The sequence below is a fragment of the Salvelinus namaycush genome, chromosome 5 (assembly GCF_016432855.1).
Source record: "Salvelinus namaycush isolate Seneca chromosome 5, SaNama_1.0, whole genome shotgun sequence".
Lineage (NCBI taxonomy): Eukaryota > Metazoa > Chordata > Actinopteri > Salmoniformes > Salmonidae > Salvelinus > Salvelinus namaycush.
The window spans coordinates 41,973,148-41,994,086 of record NC_052311.1 but is presented as its reverse complement, the minus strand read 5'-3'; positions in this window follow the sequence as shown (position 1 = coordinate 41,994,086).

Sequence of the window (20,939 nt, the reverse complement as noted above, 5' to 3'; positions counted from 1 at the left end):
TGGGTACATATCATTAATTGATGTCCAAAAATGGATGTAGCAACTGCAGATTGGCCTTCTAAGTCCTGGGTGATAAAGCTGATCAGGCCACAGAACCCTAAAATAAAATAAACACCTACAATACACTTTGCATAAATACAGAGTGACCCATGAATTAAGATATACTTATCCATCACTTGCTGAGTAAAGAGAAGCCGTATTTGCTGTGTCAAGTTGCGCAACCCCCAAAAGAGAGACTTGTGTGAAAGACAGTGCCCCAGCTTAAGTGTCTAAATGCATGTGCAGTCGCAAAAACCATCAAGCTATTATGAAACTGTCTGTCATGAGGACTGCCTCAGGAAAGGAAGACCCAGAGTTACCTCTGCTGCAGAGGATACGTTCATTAGAGTTACCAGCCTCAGAAATTGCAGCCCAAATAAATGCTTCACAGAGTTCAAGTAACAGACACATCTCAACATCAGCTGTTCAAAGGAGACTACGTGAATCAGGCCTTCATGATCTAATTGCTCCAACAAAACCCCTACTAAATGACACCAATAATAAGAAGAGACTTGCTTGGGCTAAGAAACATGAGCAATGGACATTAGACCTGTCCTTTGGTCTGATGAGTCTAAACTTGAGATTTTTGGTTCCAACCACAGTGTCTTTGTGAGACGCAGAGCAGGTGAACGGATGATCTCCGGTGTGATAGTGTGGGGGTGCTTTGCTGGTGACACTGTCTGTGATTAATTTAGAATTCAAGGCACACTTAACCAGCATGGCTACCACAGCATTCTGCAGCGATACGCCATCCCATCTGGTTTGCGCTTAGTGGGACTATCATTTGTTTTTCAACAGGACAATAACCCAACACACCTCCAGGCTGTCAAAGGGCTATTTGACCAAGAAGGAGAGCGGTGGAGTACTGCATCAGATGACCTGGCCTCCACAATTACCCGACCTCGACCCAATTGGAATGGTTTGGAATGAGTTGGAATCTACGGATGTTGATGGGGATTTTTGTATTATTAACTGCCAGAAAGGACAACCAAATATTACTAAAAGTAGGTTAGATGTTCTCCATACATTGAAAAACGTCTAAATAGTTTATCCTTTAAAAAAAATGTTTTTTTTTATAACAAAATAATAACATTTGCATTGGTCAAGTTGATAAAATGTTCTATTTTAGACATAATATGGAGAGTGATGGAATGTTACATCAGATGACCTGGCCTCCACAATCACCCAACCTCAACCCAAATGAGATGGTTTGGGATGAGTTGAACCGCAGAGTGAAGGAAAAGCAGCCAACAAGTGCTCAGCATATGTGGGAACTCCTTCAAGACTGTTGGAAAAGTATTCCAGGTGAAGCTGGTTGAGAGAATGCAAAGCTGTCATCAAGGCAAAGGCTGGCTACTTTGAAGAATATCAAATAAAAAATATTTTTTGATTTATTTAACACTTTTTTGTTATTTCATAGTTTTGATGTCTTCACAAATATTCTACACTGTAGAAAATAGTAGAAATAAAGAAAAACCCTTGAATGAGTAGGTGTGGTCCAAACTTTTGACTGGTATTGTATATATTATGATGCTTATACAAATGGTTATTTATGATGTCGATATTTCTCTAGTAATGACAGAAGTGTGTCTCTCTGATGCTGAAGCTCGTAGATCAGTCACCCAGTTATACTGTACGTCTGAGTGAACAGTGATGTGTTTTTTCTTGTAAGCATAAGTGGAGCATTAAGATAGCATTTCCGTCCAAACCCTTTTATGAAGGAAATTAAGCGAGGCCAAAGTTATAGTCAGCATGTCTCTGAAAGCTTTAATTGAGGCTCATTCTTAATTTTTAGAGCCACTAATTAGATTATATTTGAGCTGTAATGTGGTCAACCTCTTAATCGTCATTACAGACGTCTCCCAGCCAATTATGAGCTTGTCTGTCTCCTTCAAAGAAACTATTTAGGAAAAAAAACGCCACATCATTAAGTAATACTGGTGGGACACCATCTATTGGTATAGTTCCTGGCATTGGAATGAGTATTATGCTAATACTACTACCAAAGCTGAATGAATAAATCAATGATTATATGATTGTGTAATGATTGTGTAATAATTCCTGAAATAAGACAAGTACATTGTATAATCATTCACATTAGTCTATTATTAGTGCCATGTTTGATGTGTATGATAATTTATTACATTTGTAAATAGCTTTTCATTTAACAAAATAATCTCAAAGTGCGTACAATAAATTAGAAAATACAAAACAAAACAAATATATCTAAGTCTAGGAGGAAGGGATGACACCTTCAATATCATATGAATCATGTCTTGAATGTCTTAAAAAGGATTGTTTTTTTTCACATTATCCAGATTGTCCAAAATTATATTTGAAATTGAGTTCTGAAATGAAAATATACACATCTTTTTTCATTAGACTTGAATATCTGAGATTAAAATCATGCATTGATACAATCACTAGATGGCAGTATAGTATCCCATAATCGCATATATGAATGTATTCTCTTTTACATACTACTCCGAATTCACTACTGATCATTTGCCCTTCAATAAAAGGACACTGGCTTAGTTTGAAGCTTCAATGACAGTCATTTAAACCATTGTCTAAACAAAACATAGTGCTTGCCAACCAATTCAATACTACAGAAAAGGGTGTCATTCTTTTCTTCATTTTTCTCTGCTTCCGTGCAGGTCAGAATCTTTTTTAAACTATTCAAAATGTATTTAAAAAAAAAACAGAACCCTGTTAGGCCCAGCCTGCATACAATTTGGATTTCTGTCATATTTTTTAACTACCCAATTCAGCCCAAACAAAAGGCTGGTATACCTCTGGAATGTGATGAAATTCACATTAAGACGAGTCACAAAGTAAGTATTCTAGGATACCAGGAGGGGTTTGGGTCATATGTTTGCTTGAGGACAGTTTTCATTGGTCACCGCAACATTGTCTTACCAATTGTTTATGCATCTACAAGTACTGTATATCAGTGTGTCAGTGATAGATAATAACAGAGGTCTGGATGAGTGTGAACAAAAGAAGCACAAACTTCTCACTAATGAAGTGACTCTCTGACCGCAATCGCTTTTGAGGACCTCTCTATTATAGGGCTGCTTAACACGATCCATACCAATTCAAATCCTTATCAATATCAATTTACTCATATCAATAAGGATCGGCCTCCCTCTGGATCAGCTCTCACAGGCATCTGTCTGACATTGGAGGCCCATTGCTCGTCTCCCCCAGACAGCCCCTACACGCACACAAACACACGCACGCACACACGCACAGACACAGAAAGCCCTTGACTTAGGCGTCAGTAAGGCTGACCGTCTTTGTGCGAGTATCGACACTTATCAAAAAACGCCCTTGATGTAATTTCATGGCTGTCGACACTCATGGCCCATATGCTGAGGATTATGGGAGGAGTGCGTGAGGCTGAGGTAGAAGGCACTCTAGGGCTAGGTCTGGACCACTTCATACGGAAAGCTTAATGGCCCACTGTTTCTCCACTGACTCCCACAATGGCCAAACTCAATTCAGTGACCACTGGAGGTACATCAAACTAGAGCTAAAAAGTGCCAGTGAGTCCCGTTGTGGCAGCCGCTCCCATATGTGTCACTATCTTACTGCATGAGAGGCCATGAAAGAAAAGTCAAGGAACAATGTCATGTCTCTGCTTTTACGACAAATATACAAGTTATTCACAAATGCACATTGAGACAGAGGATAATCACATTAATAAGAGGTTCTAAAATAAATAAATGAATCACAAAATGGACCTTCATGTCTATTTTGTTCCTCCCTGTCTGCCAAAGTATCATTGGAGAGGAAAATGAAATATTTACTTCAGGTGTGATTACAAGGCACAGGAGATTTGTTTGACTCCTCATGGTTAAAAGAGGCCCATACTCTAGGTCAGTTGTTATTACTATGAACAGGACACCTAATTCAAGCATTAGAGTTATGTATGTCCATCAAGAATGTGCAGTGTGGTGGTATAATTATTAAACTAAGATGTTTTCAGACCATTTTCATCAGACTTATTTCATTTTGTTTATTTTAAAAAGCGTATTTTCTATAAAAAAATGGTAGTAGTATTATAATTGAGAAACTCCCCAGATTAAAAATAAATAATTATGAAACGCCAAAAATACTCCAACACCGTCAACTTTTATTTAACGCTCAGGATCAGGAACATAAAGGCAAAGCTCCTCATTGGCTGAACAACTCAGCTTTGTTTCTAAACATCAAGGATAGTCTTGGATTTAGGGCAAAAAAAATGAATGACAACTCTAACCTTAGTTAACTTTCAAGGAAGGTTCTGACATATGTTAGGCTTGTAATTTCATACACGCACACTCTTCTTATTTTCTTTTAAATAAGGCATACTGGCCATAAGTGAAACCGTTTTTAGATATTGCAACTTTGCTTTAACATACAAAATATATTGTCATTCTATTGTGTCTTGTCACATTGTGTGTTTGAAAACCATAGGGGTGGTGAAGTTAGAGGAGGGTGGAGGCTGTCTGAACCATAGACATAACTTATTCTAGTTCTGTGGTCTGAACACCGGTCTCAATGTCAACAGTATGGTCACACACTTCAGGCATCATTGCGTAAGGCCTGTACTCAGGAGAATCACCCAATCAGAAAAAAAGTATTCAATTAATGTTGTACTTTTCAACTTGTGCAATCAAATCAAATAAAAATAGAGCTGCTTAGCATTTAGCATGTCAGAAGCTGTATATTGAGGGACCTGTTGTCTGTATCTAAGATGGTTTTACTCTAGAGCAACCATGAAAATGTAAAAGTCAGGGAAGAGATAGATGGAAACACCAATACATGGCCATACAGATGTGTTATAATTGTGACCTACTTGTCTCCAAAGTGGTATATGAGTAGCAGAACTTTCCCATGTTACCCCCAACTGCGCTGTAGGACATACCATTCCAAGTCACAATTGACTTACCCTGTGAGACCCACAGTTGCAAAAATGCCACGTCTCCTCAACGGCATCCTGTACAAGTCCATAACCTAAAAATCATGTCAAAACCTACATAGTACATCCCCTTAGATCCAGATGTATTTCTTAGTAGCATGTATAGTGTGTCAGTATGATTATTGTGGCATGAGTAGCATCTGAAACATTAAAAACCTGTCCACTCAGGTGAAACCATATCGGTCTCCTACACAAGCATATACTGTAACCCATCCATGCAAGGACATTACTTGAAAAAAATCTGTGTTCTCGAAGATGTAGTGATAATATATCAAAATAAATCATGAAACAAACATTCTGAGCCAGAGCTAGAGGTAGGGCTTGAAAAAAAGCGCAACATTGGGCTTGAAGGGTTGCCAAACTGAGACATATGGCCACATTCATACTGTATAGTCATATAAAAGTTGAGAGATTGGTTATGCTCCAAATTCTGCTAATAATATTTGGACAACCAAGAGTTACTTTAATGCTACCTCCACACATCAAAAGAGCAAAAATAAATATAGTTTTAAACAGATGGATGTTGATGGGAATTTTTGAATTATGTTAATTTGCTTTCCGCGGGGCTGCGGAAATTGTATGAGAAGGGTTAATTGCCATTGACTACCATTCATTTTTAGGTAAAGAAGTAAGTTAAGCCAGAAAGGACAACCAAATACTACTAAAAGCAGGTTAGATGTTCTCCATACATAGAAAAACCGCAAAAATATTTTTTTTATAGCAAAATGTTAATATTTGCATTGGTCAAGTTGATGCATTTTGCTATTTTAGACATAATATGGAGAGTGATGGAATGCTGCATCAGATGACCTAGCCTCCACAATCACCCGACCTCAACCCAATTGAGATGATTTGGGATGAGTTGGACTGCAGAATGAAGGAAAAGCAGCCAACAAGTGCCCAGCGTTCCTAGGTGAAGCTGGTTGAGAGAATACCAAGAGTGTGCAAAGCTGTCATCAAGGCAAAGGGTGAAGAATCTCAAATCTCAAATATATTTTGATTTATTTAACACTTTTTTGTTTACTACATGATTCCATGTGTCATGGTTTTGATGTCTTCACTATTATTCTACAATGTAGAAAATAGTAAAGATAAAGAAAAACCCTTGAATGAGTAGGGAGGTGTCCACATTTTTGACTGGTACTGTATATTTCACAAAATTTTAACAAAGAGTTTAAATGAAAGCATTACTATGGTAAGTGCCTATTAAGCTCATCAGGCCCAAAGACCCCAGCAAATTATTATTATTATTTTCTCACAATTAAGGGTTTTAACATTTTCTTTTCAGGACAACCAAGGCTATAAGTAGAACACAAATTAATTTGACATAAACAGAGGCATTATTGAGTTGCATTGACAAATGTCAATAAAAACAATAAGATTGGCCAAGCGAGAACCTGATAAAAATGAATTTATAAGAATGCTGTAAGTATAGAAATTGTTGGCACAGTGGGAAATTAATATCCTACTAGTCAGTGACAGCAACTATGTGAGCTTATTACAGTATTATAAACAGTATGTCCTGGGATTTCCTATGATCTTCTCTTTTGTGGCTTGTGAGCGTCATAGAGCAAAAGACATAAGTGTTCTTGAGAGTCTCAACTTTTCATAGATTGGTCATAATAGTTTGTAGCTCAAACCATTCTGACTCTACAGACGTTTTAGTGAGAAAACCCGGCCCCTGAACCCTTCGGGATCCGTCCCTTGTCTCACAAAAACCTCTCTACCTCAGCCCTCTTTTTTCACACCGACTGATGGTTGATATCTACGGATTCAGAATAAATAAAAGTACCATGGTTGACCCTAACAGGGCTGACTACTTCGCCTTAAATAGTCCATAAATCCCCTTGTGACAGGGGGAATGGAAGATTGTTGTGTGCAACAGGGAGGGACAATTGAATGCAAGCTTAAAAAATATAGATTTATTCAACAACATAAAAAAGTCTAGCCTATCTATGGGTAACAAGGTTGACCTGTTATGCTTGACCCACTCACTTTCCCACCACAAAACACCAGAAAACGGCCCAAAAGTGTAAAATTTGCTTTTACGCTATGATTTCACTATTAGATGTTAAATGTTTATTTTGAACAAATTCTTTGAAAAGGAATATTAAAGAGAGAGTTCAGGTTCAAGTAACAGGGTTGACCTTAAAACGAGGGACAGTTAAAAAAAATACACTTAAATATGAATAACTAACCACATTATATAAATAATAATCTTCAGAAAGGACTTTGTCAAAGCAAGAAAATAACTACTGCTTTACAATGATCATGACAACTTGGATAAATGTCGGGGTTAAGTGGGTTAAAATCTCCCTAGAAGTCTCACAGAGGATGCACAGAGGGACATGTCTAAATGCAGAATTTTGGCACTTGAGCAAGTCTTTGTTCAGGACAGAAGTCAGACTGAATGAAAACTCCTGTTCCGCAAGCTGTATTCTTTGAAATGTTCAAAGCAGAAATGAAAATTCAGTTGAAAGGACATGAATTGGAGAAACTCAGCGGCTATCTGAGCAGAGGAGTCAAGTGAAACTTCCCTTTCCATGTATTGAACACACACACACACACACACACACTTAATTTGTGCAAATGCAAATACATAAATGATTAAATAAACCCCATTGGCCCACGGGATGTATTTTTTTCCCGTTTTAGTAATAATTGCCATGCAACACATGCAAGGGTAGTGTTCGAAAGTATTGACCAGCCTTAGCCATTTTAATAGAAATTGTATCTACTCAGAATCCCTGGCTAGCAGAGTCTGGCGTGCTATAATATAAACACAATTGATACAAGTTTGAAATGTTCAAGGTATCCGATTGTGCATGCACACATTTGTCCTTTCGCTGTTTCATGGTTTTAATCAAGTATCCTCCTTTTTTAAGCCCATTTTGTTTTTCTGCTGCTGATGGTGGTTGAAAAGAAGAGCCTTGGCTGTTTTGTAAGCATGTGCACATCCTGATCTCTCATAATATTAGTTAAAATCAATATGCTGCTTTTTTAATTATTGCTCATGGTACAAAGCGGGGAAGGCTCATTTAAGGGGGGATCGATATAGGAGAGCGATTGGTGGACGGTGGAGCTGTACATCAGGCAGCTTGATGTGAAAATCATTGGGGCCTGCGCGGACTGCGGCTCGTGCTGATCAGCCTGGTTAGCCCCCCAGCTGGCTCCAGGGCCTGGGTAATGGCTGAACCCTCCGTGAACCAGCATCCTCAGCTTTCGACGCCACCCCTCAGAGCCCTTCACACTGCCCCCCCCACACCACCCCGCCCGCACGCAGGCCAAGAACAGACGAATAACACACATCATACTCCATCAGAAATAGAATGAAAAGAAAGAAAAAGTGAAAAAGAAAGTGTCTTTCTCTCTCTCGCTAGCTTTCTCTCTCTCTCTCTGACACGCACACTCTCCTCTCTTCATCTTCTCATTGATTATCTGTGCTTGTGATTTTACTCTTTTTTTATTTGTCCCTTATTCTTCTCCCTCTGAGTGCATTGTTCCTCTATGTACACCTCTATTACCTTTCCCTATCTGTCCCCCTGACCGCAACCAAGGCTGACTGGAAGCTTGCCCTGCTATTCTGCTCTGTGTGCTCTTATAAAGGTTAATAACTTGGGCCTCCGGACATTATTTAAGGGTGAATGAGGAAATGTTACGCTCTTCTGTTTCTTCCTTCTCTCTCTCTCTCTCTCGCTCTCTCTCGTGCTCTCTCTCTCTCTCTCTCTCTCTCTCTCTCTCTCTCTCTCTCTCTCTCTCTCTCTCTCTCTCTCTCTCGCTCTCTCTCTCTCTCTCTCGTGCTCTCTCTCTCTCTCTCTCTCTCTCTCTCTCTCTCTCTCTCTCTCTCTCTCTCTCTCTCTCGTGCTCTCTCTCTCTCTCTCTCTCTCTCTCTCTCTCTCTCTCTCTCTCTCTCTCTCTCTCTCGTGCTCTCTCTCTCTCTCTCTCTCTCTCTCTCTCGCTCTCTCTCTCTCTCTCGTGCTCTCTCTCTCTCTCTCTCTCTCTCTCTCTCTCTCTCTCTCTCTCTCTCTCTCTCTCTCTCTCTCGTGCTCTCTCTCTCTCTCTCTCGCTCTCAAGTCTTCCCAGTCCTAGTGGGTGCCAACTCAGATCTCCTCCATCATGTGGTTTAGGCCCCTCTAGCACTAAACTGATACAAATGATGTTAATCTGGGAATGTGTGAGCGGCAGCGTTTCCGAGGCCTGCACCATTATTTGTCACCATTTCCGTCTCCAAAACGGGTCCTTTGTGCACAAAGATACAGAAGTTAAAAGCCCAAATAATTGTTTTCATCATTAGGTCATTTAGCATTTATCACTGGGTTTGTGTATCAACGCCATCCCCTTCCAATGGATGATTTATACTGGTTCAACAGCCAACACTGGGACACCACGGTGAGGGTATCAATCCAAATAAGCACTGGCCAATATACAATCAGCATCCAGGGAAAGCTGGGTTGCATATTCAATGTACCCAAACTAAGTAAAAAAAAAAAATCTGTCTTTTGAGTTTATTCTTGCTTTGGACTTTGCTTTTGAGGACATTTTGAGAGGGTCAGTATGAAGGACTGCTAAGTTTCTTTTGGTCTTTTTTATTGTATTTTTATGCCATTTGACAGGTGAGCTCAAGCTCATGCCTAGCTCTCTTCCACCTTGACATGGATGACTCTTAGGCAGGGCAGAGTGTTCGCTCATGTCTTTGTCTTTCTCATCAAGACGCTCTCCCAAGATCTGAGTTTTTGAAACTCAAACAGACTTATTTCTGTACTACAATATCAGTTATTTCTTCTGAGGCCCTAAGCCATTATGTTCTGTTTCTGCATTACAGAGACCGTTTACAGTTTACACTATCCGATCAACAACCTATTTAAAGCAACAATCCTGAGTCTGTTTCAACTCAACAGCAGCCCCGCCACTTGACTTGAACTAGAACAAGCTATAGGTGAGAAATGTAACTCCTATAAATTCACACACAGAGCTATTTTCTAACCCTTAGTGATGAAAGGCAATTATTGTCGAGCTTCACTTACACTCGATCATCAGAGGTTTAAGAGGAATGCAATCACTTAAGTCAAATGTACATATTTTGACAGGCAACCAGTGCTTAATATGTTAAATTAGAAATTAAATACTGGTTAAACAGAGTGAGTGCTCCCTATATTTCATATTCTGAAACACTAATGAATATAATGGTTTCTCATTCAGCTTGTCTTTGCAGATGATTACCATATATCATTTCCAACATGAGCACATGGAGTAGAGATTCTGCTACTCCACACACACACACACACACACACACACACACACACACACACACACACACACACACACACACACACACACACACACACACACACACACACACACACACACACACACACACACACACACACACTGACTTCTCATTCATCCATAAGAGTGGTTCATTTACTAATTAAAATCTTAAAAAGACGGAAAAATGTACTAAACACTTAATCACAAGTTTTGATCAGCCCTCTGACAATTCAATCCATTGCAAGATCTCAATCAAGTGCAATGCACATTTCTTTTATGATCTGGCCGATTTTGTCCGATTACCAAGGTAATTTACTATGCCTTTAATTCCCCTCTTAGTGCAATGTATTCAATCATTCAGATTGTATTACGTCTTCCTTACTCCTCCAAGTCACGTGGCACATAAAATAGAAAGGATAGAACGTTTGCATTTGCAGTGAGCGAGTATCAATACATTACATGGTTACTGAATTTTCCTCCCGTGTTAATGTTGAAGTGGGTCAGTTCAGAGGGGCCTGCATATTATTCTAATGAAGGAAGTGCAGGCTGCACTATTTCATCGACTGAAAATGCTCTCTTCAGCCAGATTTCAGATGAAATGATACCTCTGCTTATGGATTGTGATTTATCTCAAGGACAACAGAGTTCATCTAAAAATAGCTGATTTGCATGCCCACAGCTATGCTGAGTCTTTATGAAGATACCACTCTGATATACAGAATCACCTACAGTATAAGCAACATATCAAAATATTAGCAAATATCCATAATACTCTTCTTTTTTTCTAGCTACATAAATGGTCAAAAACATAAAAATAAAAAGATGCTTATAAACATACTTGTATTATTATGTAGAGAGCAACTTATTACATTTCCATCCAATTGACCTGAAGTCAGTTTTACTGGGTTCTCTGTTGTGTTGCTTTTGAATAGGGAGTTTGAGAAATAAGGGGAATTCAACCCAAAAGTTTATATTTTGATTTATTCTCAAAGTAGCCTCGAGGAAACTTTTATCAAACAGAAGTATGAACATAAAAAACAATCCAGACCGTATCACGCTCGATATCAATTAAATCATCTACTGTGGATGTCATGGTTACAAAATAGCATTTAAACAGCAAATCCTAGCCATTTCCCAGTCAGATTAAAGCCTTTTTCAGGAATATAACTTGATTTATGGTGAACATGGAAGTACTTATTTGTGTAAATGCATAATCTGAAGTGACATGAGTATGTTGTGCTAACGTACATGAGTCAGAATTAGATTGAACGTTTAACGGCTGCCGTTTGCGTCCCGGCATTGATGTTTCTCATGCTATCCAAACACATACCGTATACAAACCACACTTACTACGCTAGGAGATTTTCCTCATTGCTGAAATACATTTACACAGGCCATTCAGAGAGACAAGTTTCCCTTTGATGGAAGAACGTAAATGTGTCATTTATACCTGTCTTGTCTTTTATCATGATGAAGCAGTTCATACTCTGGGAAGGGGGAAAAGAGAAACGCAATCCAGTAGCTTCATTCATCGCCTGTCCTGTTTCATTCACAAGCTTGTGATTCTCTATCATGCTCCCCTCAACAGCCCGTCAGGAGGGTACCTCTCCATTGGAACAAATCTCTCATATTCCCCTTTTTGATTTCATTCTTTCTCCCTCTCTTCCCTCCTATTAGCTTATTCATTCTTCACATGTGACTGCCAGCCTGTTAAGGTCGTATTAAACCAAAGCAATCCACTTTAAATGGTTATCTACGACGCACATTAAAAAGCTCTTTGCTGGCCTTTAAATATTGTGATTGGGTTATAGGGGGGTCGCTGTTTCGGAGCGCTGATCGCCCTCCCAGGAGCCCGCTTCAGAATATAAATTGAGTAATATTATAAAGGCGAGCGCTCCAGAAGGACTGGATAATGAATAGGATTCATGATCTACCAAGGAACAGGAGGTCATGCAATGAAGTGGAATACTCTAATAACTCCAATCCAAACCCACACAGATGATGATGCATTAACTGAAAGGCCCCTTGAAATTCACATTTTTTCTCTCTATTCCATATTGGCCTGTATTCCAGGGATATTTGTGTAAAATCAGAGCAAAAAAAGCTGAGGTTTTAAATGTACCCCTTTGATTTATAAATCCAAGCTCTGGTTTGCAAGGGTCGAAGACTGGATAAAATCTAGCAAATCCCCTTATCTTCAAAAAATAAATCAAATATAAAAAGCTGATTTATATTGTCATGGCATGCAATTTCTCGATCATCTCCAAATGTCTCAAGAAGTCTACTAGACTTGCGGTAGATCTGGAGGCAGATTACTTCACTGGAGGCCTTAATACTAGATATTAGATTCTAGATGTAATCCCTACCGATTATGATGTATTTTTCCTGAGGAATTACATTCATCATCTTACATAGTAAGCCCCGAGGGGAGGTGGACAGTATTGTGCGTTATCCTGTCAGGCTGACAAGTCGAAGTTGTATCATTGGCCTTGTGTGTCCTTATGTATCTGTTCTTGTACCTGAGGGTGACTGAGTACGTATTACCCAACCGAATACATGTTATGATGAATTGGTACATATTATACAACTGAAAATAGGAGTAACAACCTAGATGTGCATATAGTGCCGTCAAGCATTAGGTGTAGGTTCAGTTTAATTCAGTGTTGCATACTGTATGGAAACGTATGCCTATCAAAAGTGAAAAGAAGTTCAAGGGTTTACTGTATTGAGCAAGTATTACCGCCTCCTCCTCCTCTCCCACCGCTTCTTCTTGAGTTACTGGTATGATTTTTCTGTATAGCAGGTTGTATAGTTTGTACTTTTTGTATATCATTTTGTACCACCAGCTCAAAATATCAAACTCCGCTGGCCTCCCAATTGGATTTTAAGGAGAAAATGAAACTCTTGTTGTAAATGGGGATACAGCAGTTAACATGATACAGTAGTTAACATGATACAGCAGTTAACATGATACAGTAGTTAACATGATACAGTAGCACACCCAACGCACTCTTGCCGACTTACCCAGTAACATGCATGTTGCTGCCAGTTTTTTACTGTCAGTGGATTTTGTCGGGGAATAGACTTAAGGTGTGGCAATATCTGAGTTACTATTCATTCTTGTTGCGCTGGAATTACTTAAATAGAAAATGGCACCTTTCCCCACTATACAACATTAGTGGAAGTTTTAACAGTTTGTGCTCTGTTTAAAGTTCAAAACAGCTGTGGAAACATTTAATTGGTGGTCAAACGTTGTATATTATAGTATGACGATCAAGTCATGGGTTTAGGTAGATAAACAAAAGAAGGCTTTACTTTATGATACAGATCGTTCTGCTGTTCTGGTGGTAATCCTTACAAATCTTTGGTGAGGTCATTACCAGATTAAAAAAGAAACCCTTGTCTTAATATTTATTCTCTTCAATACCGAATCTACTGGCTGTGCTGACCCTTGTGAGCATGCCATCTCATTCCCTGGAAACCGTGGTCACAGTTCCTAGTGAATGAACTAGACTATAACCCGTCGACTATATGTTTGTAAAGAATAAGTCCTTGTAGATCCTTGTTCCAGCTACATGCCATTTTCTGAAAACTATAGAAAAAGTCATATAGAACTGTTTTTATTTTTAACATTGTTTTGTTTAAAAAAAATACAATATAGAATGATTTTAACAGAACCTGGTAACGTTTCTTTCTGCCAGTGTATCTTGATGGAGTGTGGAAGGGGTGGAATGGGTTGGGGTGTTCAATCAGGGACGGGGAAAATGGTTAATTCCACTTGTGATGACACTGGCTCGGCAAGCACAATAGTTTTCAAGTGCTGACAATGACCAGTAACGACTGAACGAATGGATTTGAGAATAGAGGAGAGGGGAGAATGGATAGAGTAGGAACTGTGAAAGAGACAAGTAAAGTATGAGAGAGGGGAAGAGTGAGTGAGAGAAAGAGCGAGAGAGAGAGAGAGAGTCAGTCTCAGCCGCTCTCCACAATCGGCTCTCGGCATCTACAGTCCCAGACCAAAATACCATTAATACAAGTGTCAGAGGAGTGAGTGGAATCAGGGTAGTGCCGACGTCTTTGAGTGGCTTGAGAAGAAAATGCCCTGGATCCTTTGGGGACAGTCCACGACGCTGCCCATTCTTTGGCCCTTTGTGATTCTGCTTCTTGCTCGTCCTCTGCCTTTTATTTGTGTAAAGATTAAATTGCACATGATTTCTAATGTCGGTGCTCCTCCACTTGTCATAGGTTGTCGACCTCCATGGGGACCAGTTAATAGATACATCGTCTGTTTGTCTCGTGTTGAAATGCTCGTCCACCACAGCCCAGTAACCCCCTATTGTCACACAGTCTGAGGCAATTAAGTGAAATAGTGGATAAGGCCTCAATGCGTGCTTTCAATATTTATTACGTCCTCTTTGTGAAAAGAGCTATTTAGTCCGCTATATCTGAAATGATCTCTAATGCAATTACAGCCGCATTTAGAATACGCATTAGTGGCAATCTTCACTCCCTTACAAAAGGCACAACACTTAGACTAGACTGGAGGAGATAAGAGATGCAAGTATTATGAGTGGTCCAACATTTACCTCTGAATTAGACTCAGTGGGAGACTTTAGTCAACATACATTTGACAGTATACTGTATAGGTTTATAACAGTGTAATACAAATCCACACAGTGAACCTGAATCATATCAAAATAGTTTTTTGCAGACGAGAGCGCCTTAGCTTCTCACACCTTTTTACCCAAGTTTTGACTGGATGATAAAATAGGCAAGTTAGGTTTACCATGTAATCTCCATCCATCCATGCTCCAAAAACTGGAGTCAGTTATTCTCCAGGCCTCCTTAGTGTCTGGGCCTGGCAGAAACCTCTCTCCCTCTCTCTGCTTTCTCTCTCTGCTCTCATCCCTCTCTCACTGCCCCTTTCTCTCTCTCTCTCTCTCTCTCTCTCTCTCTCTCTCTCTCTCTCTCTCTCTCTCTCTCTCTCTCTCTCTCTCTCTCACTGCCCCTTCCTCTCTCTCTCTCTCTCTCTCTCTCTCTCTCTCTCTCTCTCTCTCTCTCTCTCTCTCTCTCTCTCCTAATTGACTTCCCAGTTTGATAACACATGGCTGTCTGATCGGAGCCTGTCTGTCTCGCTGATGCACATAGGAACGTGCCTCTTCGATAGCAGATCAATTAGTCTATTAAGATAACCGGGGACAAGGGTCCCTGGCATAAATTTGAAAGGGGCTGGAGATTCACTCACTCTTACTACCGTTTCTATGTACATTACATTTTTGGGCACATTGGTATATCTGGATGTTCTGTCTGTAAGCCTCTATCATATTTATTTCATTGCACTGAAAGCAAGGATTTCATTTCTACCATTTTGACACTTTTGAAGATGTAGGCTCCTTGTCTGACAGTTTATACACATGAGGGAAGGAATAATTGTAGGTAGTCCTGACTAACAAGTCAATAAGATAAACTTAAATCTCTTGCATAAACAATCTGCAGAAGTTTCTTTCTTTTATGGCATTATCTTGGTGTTACGTGCATCTTCCCATGCAAGAAACATTACTTTATGTTATGATCTACCCATATATCCCTAATCCTGCAGAAATTGATTCTTGAGCTTGCGCTAGTAGATCACTGTAGACAGGTGGCCAGAATATTCTTTTCATTTGACAATTCTTCAGATTACTCCGGATCATTCTTGGGATTTTCAATTTCTTACCCAGACATCTGTTGCTGACCCCTCCTAGGTACATTGTACATGTGACATTGTAAATGTAGTCGAAGCTCAACTGCCTAAATTTGAGTGTGCAGAAATACAGTAATTAGGATGATTTAGTGTGTTGTTACCAGAGATTAAAAAATGAGTTCATAAAAAAATGGAATCAGCTGTAGTACTTTTGGTTTTACAGAAAATTATTTGTGAAACAAGCAGGTAAGGTTAGTATAGATGATAAAAGTAAGAGAAAAAATGATGTTAAAAAACATACTTTCTTTCATGCCTCTCTTACAAGCAGCTTTAGAAAAAGAAGAGGCCAAATAACAGCTCGAAAGACATGACAACATTACATCAAGGACCGAGATCTGATTTTCTCCTCACCTCTGAAGTATATCCAGCAATTGTGTCCTTTCGTAAGCAACTTTTATGGAGGCCTCATGGAAAGCCTGCAAGCCCGAGGTCAGAGGGCAATGTGCTGATGGATTATGGGGCAGTGCTGCGGCCCGCTCTTGCTGACAGGCTTTATTGGTTGGGAGGATGAGCTTGTAACCCTTTATATAATTATTGTATTAAACCCAGTGTTGCCCTTGCCTCGCTGGCACTTGTTCCTGGATCAATGTGGAGATAATTTCAGAAATGAATAGTTAGTATCGATCGGGCCCCTTAGTGATGGCTTATCAGCCACTCGGACAGGTTGCTGGAGATTATTGCGCCAATGTCATTTATGGTCTCTATGATAGCATTTGTATTTTTGGAGTGGGCCGATTCAAACAAAGACAATTCAATTTGCAATGTATTTCCTTCTGTCTGTTGTTCTCTGCCTCCACTCTCTGGTACACAATAAGCAATAAATCACAATTGCTTGTATTTTTATCACCTTTTCCCCCTCTTTTCTCCGGCTGATACAAAGGTGCTGGCCTGGTTTCAGGGTATAGGGGGAGGTAAGAGGAAGAGGAGGAGGAAGAAGAGGAAGAGGGGAAGCGTCAGCATTTGAACATTTTGGCTGAGGGATTGAGTGTGCTTTGCTTCAGACAAACCAATGTGTTGGTGGAAGAGGGAACTTAATGTTTTGTTATTTTCTCTTCTTTGTCTGGCCTTCTGCCATTCTTGTTGTCTCTCTGGCACTTGTCTGGGGAAGTAACAGTGCTTCACTCACACATTTTGGTCTGACAAAACAGTGTAACACAATGGTATAAAGTACCAATTACCTCACTAACTAAATTCTACACTGCTCACTTTATAATTTTAATACATTTTACAATTGACTCTTATGAAGAAAAACATGTATTTATTATTTATATACAGTACCAGTCAAAGGTTTGGACACACCTACTCATTCAAGGGTTTTCTTTATTTTTAACTATTTTTTACACTGTAGTATAATAGTGAAGACATCAAAACTATGAAATAACACATATGGAATCATGTAATAACCAAAAAATGTGTTCAACAAATCTAAATATATTTTCAAAGTAGCCACCCTTTGCCTTGATGACAGCTTTAAACACTCTTGGCATTCTCTCAACCAGCTTCATGAGGTAGTCACCTGGAATGCATTTCAATTAACAGGTGTGCCTTGTTAACCTTTTCACACGTACCAACGCACGTGTGTGATCATTCTACAGTGGTCCCTGTAGCATACTGTCACGAATCCCGCTTCCTGAGTCTGGGTTTGCCTGTGTGTCTGTCCTGGAGTGTGTTTCAGGTGTCCTGGAACGCACCCTGTCTGGTTGCCGGGCGAATTAGCTCATTGGGAGATTGATTTCACCCGCACCTGTTTCCCGTCAGTAATCTGCACACCTGTCCTGATCATCATCTCTACCCTTCAAAAGCTCTGACCTGACTTCCATTCCCTGCCGGATCGTTAGCCATGAACATTACTCACCTGGATCATTCACTCCATTCCCGCCTGGTTGACAGAGGATTCTGCTACTACATTGGATTCACCTATTTCCTCTCATCTACTCACCACCGCTGCCCGCTACGCCATCTGGATATATCTACCTTTTCACATTTCACTGTAAATAAATACTCACCTTCTTCCTACGCTCCTTGTCCTGGTCTGCTTCTGGGTTCGATCTTGAAAGATCGTGACAGAACGATCCGGCCAGTAATGAACCCAGCGGACCTGGACTCCGTTTGCCATGCCATTACCCTGCAGGAGAAGAAATTGGGACAACACAATACGGCGCTACAGGAGATAGCGAGTTCAATCCAGAATTTATCTGCTAGCTTGACACAAGTCCAGGATCAGCTCAGTTTGCAGGTGATTCATTCACCACCGGTTTCACCCATCTCACCTGCCGTGTCTGAAGCGGTTCCATTTCGTGAACCCAAGGTACCGACGCCTGATAAATATGAAGGGGATTTGGGAAAATGCCGTTCGTTTCTTATGCAGTGTGGGTTAGTGTTTGATCTACAGCCCCATTCTTACGCCACTGACAAGGCTAGGATAGCCTTGGTTATTGAACTGTTGCGTGGAAGAGCTCTGGAATGGGCTTCAGCCGTTTGGGAACGACAGGGAACCTGCACGGCTTCATATCAGGAGTTCACGGGAGAGATGAGGAAGCTTTTTGATCATCCAGTCCGAGGTAAGGACGCAGCTAAACGTTTGTTCTCTCTTCGCCAAGGAGATTGCAGTGTGGCAGATTTTATGATTGAGTTCAGGACATTGGCTGTGGAGAGTGGTTGGAATGAGGAGTCACTACAAGCGGTTTTTTACAAGGGGTTGTCAGATGAACTTAAGGATGAGCTGATTTCTTATCCAGAGCCTAGTGACTTAGACAGCTTGGTCGCTTTATCTATTCGGGTTGATAATAGAGTCCGAGAGAGAAGGAGGGAGAAGCAGTGGGGTCTATCCAATCAATCTGTAACTCGGTTACCATTCGGTTCAGGAGGTGAACCAGGACGTATTGATCGTTATTCTCCACACGGGATTAGTGGAGGAGTCTTGCCACCAGATTCTGAACCAATGCAAGTGGGGCGACACGGGCTAACTAAGGAGGAGCGCCAACGTAGACGTGAGACCAATAGCTCTTTCTACTGTGGTAGATCGGGACATTACAACTCCGCTTGTCCACAGCGCCCGTTAAACTGCCCGGCTCGCTAAATTTGGGAGGAATTTTAGCGAGCCAGTTTCAATCTCTCAAGGATCTTGTCAGACCCCGTTTTCCTGCGACCCTTATGAATAAGGATCAGAGTTTTGACCTGAACGCTTTTATCGATTCAGGTGCCGATGGCAACTTTATGGATGCCGACTTGGTGGAACAGCTGGGGCTTTCCAAGGAGCAATTGCCGGAAGCCATTGAAGCAACCACTCTGAACGGCAGTAGTCTGGCACGGATCACTATGAGGACTGAACCGGTTAAGATGTTGGTGTCGGGAAATCATTCAGAGTTTATCTCTTTCTTCATTTTGTCCTCGCCCCATGTTCCTCTGGTTCTTGGTTACCCCTGGCTGAAGGAACACAATCCCTCGTTTGATTGGGTGACAGGGAAGGTAACTAGTTGGAACATTGAGTGTCATGCTAACTGCCTTAGGACTGCCTGTTCTCCTGCTGTTTCCAGTCAGGTCAGTGACTCTGCTCCTCCTGATTTGTCCCTGGTTCCAGAAACATATCACGAGCTGGGTGAGGTATTCAGTAAACAGAAGGCTCTGTCTCTTCCTCCCCACCGACCTTATGATTGTGCGATTAATCTGTTTCCTGGATCTGCCTTTCCCAAGGGACGGTTATACAGTATCTCTCGACCGGAACGTGAGGCCTTGGAGACCTACATCAAGGAGTCTCTAGCTACAGGTCTCATTCGGCCATCGTCATCACCTTTGGGAGCAGGATTTTTTTTTGTGAGCAAGAAGGATGGTTCTCTTCGACCGTGTATTGATTATCGGGGTTTGAATGAGATTACGGTTAAGAACAAGTATCCCCTGCCCTTGATGAGCTCGGCTTTCGATTCCTTACAGGGTGCTACGGTTTTTACGAAGCTTGATTTACGTAATGCTTATCATTTGGTTCGGATCAAGGAGGGGGACGAGTGGTTGACTGGGTTCAATACTCCGATGGGACATTTTGAGTACCAGGTGATGCCGTTTGGACTGACCAACGCTCCGGCGGTGTTCCAAAGTATGGTGAATGACGTTTTGAGAGATATGATTGGTATTTTTGTGTTCGTTTACCTGGATGATATCCTCATCTTCTCAAAGGAGCTTTCTAGCCACGTTCTGCATGTCAAGCAGGTCCTGCAGCGGTTATTGGAGAACCGTCTGTTCGTGAAGGCGGAGAAGTGTGATTTTCACGCCCATACAACGTCCTTCCTCGGGTACATCATATCCAGGGGAGAGATCAAGATGGACCAAGAGAAGGTTCGGGCGGTTCGGGATTGGGTCCAGCCCGGTACAAGATTGCAGCTCCAGAGATTCCTGGGGTTTGCGAATTTTTATCGGAGGTTTATCCGTGACTACAGCCGGGTGGCTGCACCTTTAACTGCCCTGACGTCTTGCACCAGAAAGTTCTGTTGGACTCCTGAGGCAGACCGAGCATTTCTGGACTTGAAGAGCCGATTCACCAACGCCCCGATTCTCTCTCAACCTGACACTTCCCGTCAGTTCGTTGTGGAAGTGGATGCTTCTGATGTGGGTGTGGGCGCCATCCTGTCCCAGCGTAGCTCCACTGACGGTAAACTCCATCCCTGCGCTTTCTACTCTGGTCGTCTTTCTCCAGCTGAAAGAAACTACGATGTGGGTAACCGGGAGCTTCTCGCTGTGAAGCTTGCCTTGGAGGAGTGGCGGCACTGGTTGGAGGGAGCGGAGCAACCGTTTGTGGTCTGGACTGACCACAAGAATCTGGCTTACGTACAATCGGCTAAACGTCTCAACGCCCGTCAGGCTAGGTGGGCCTTGTTTTTTGGACGTTTCAATTTTTCCCTGACGTTCCGACCTGGGTCTAAGAACGGGAAG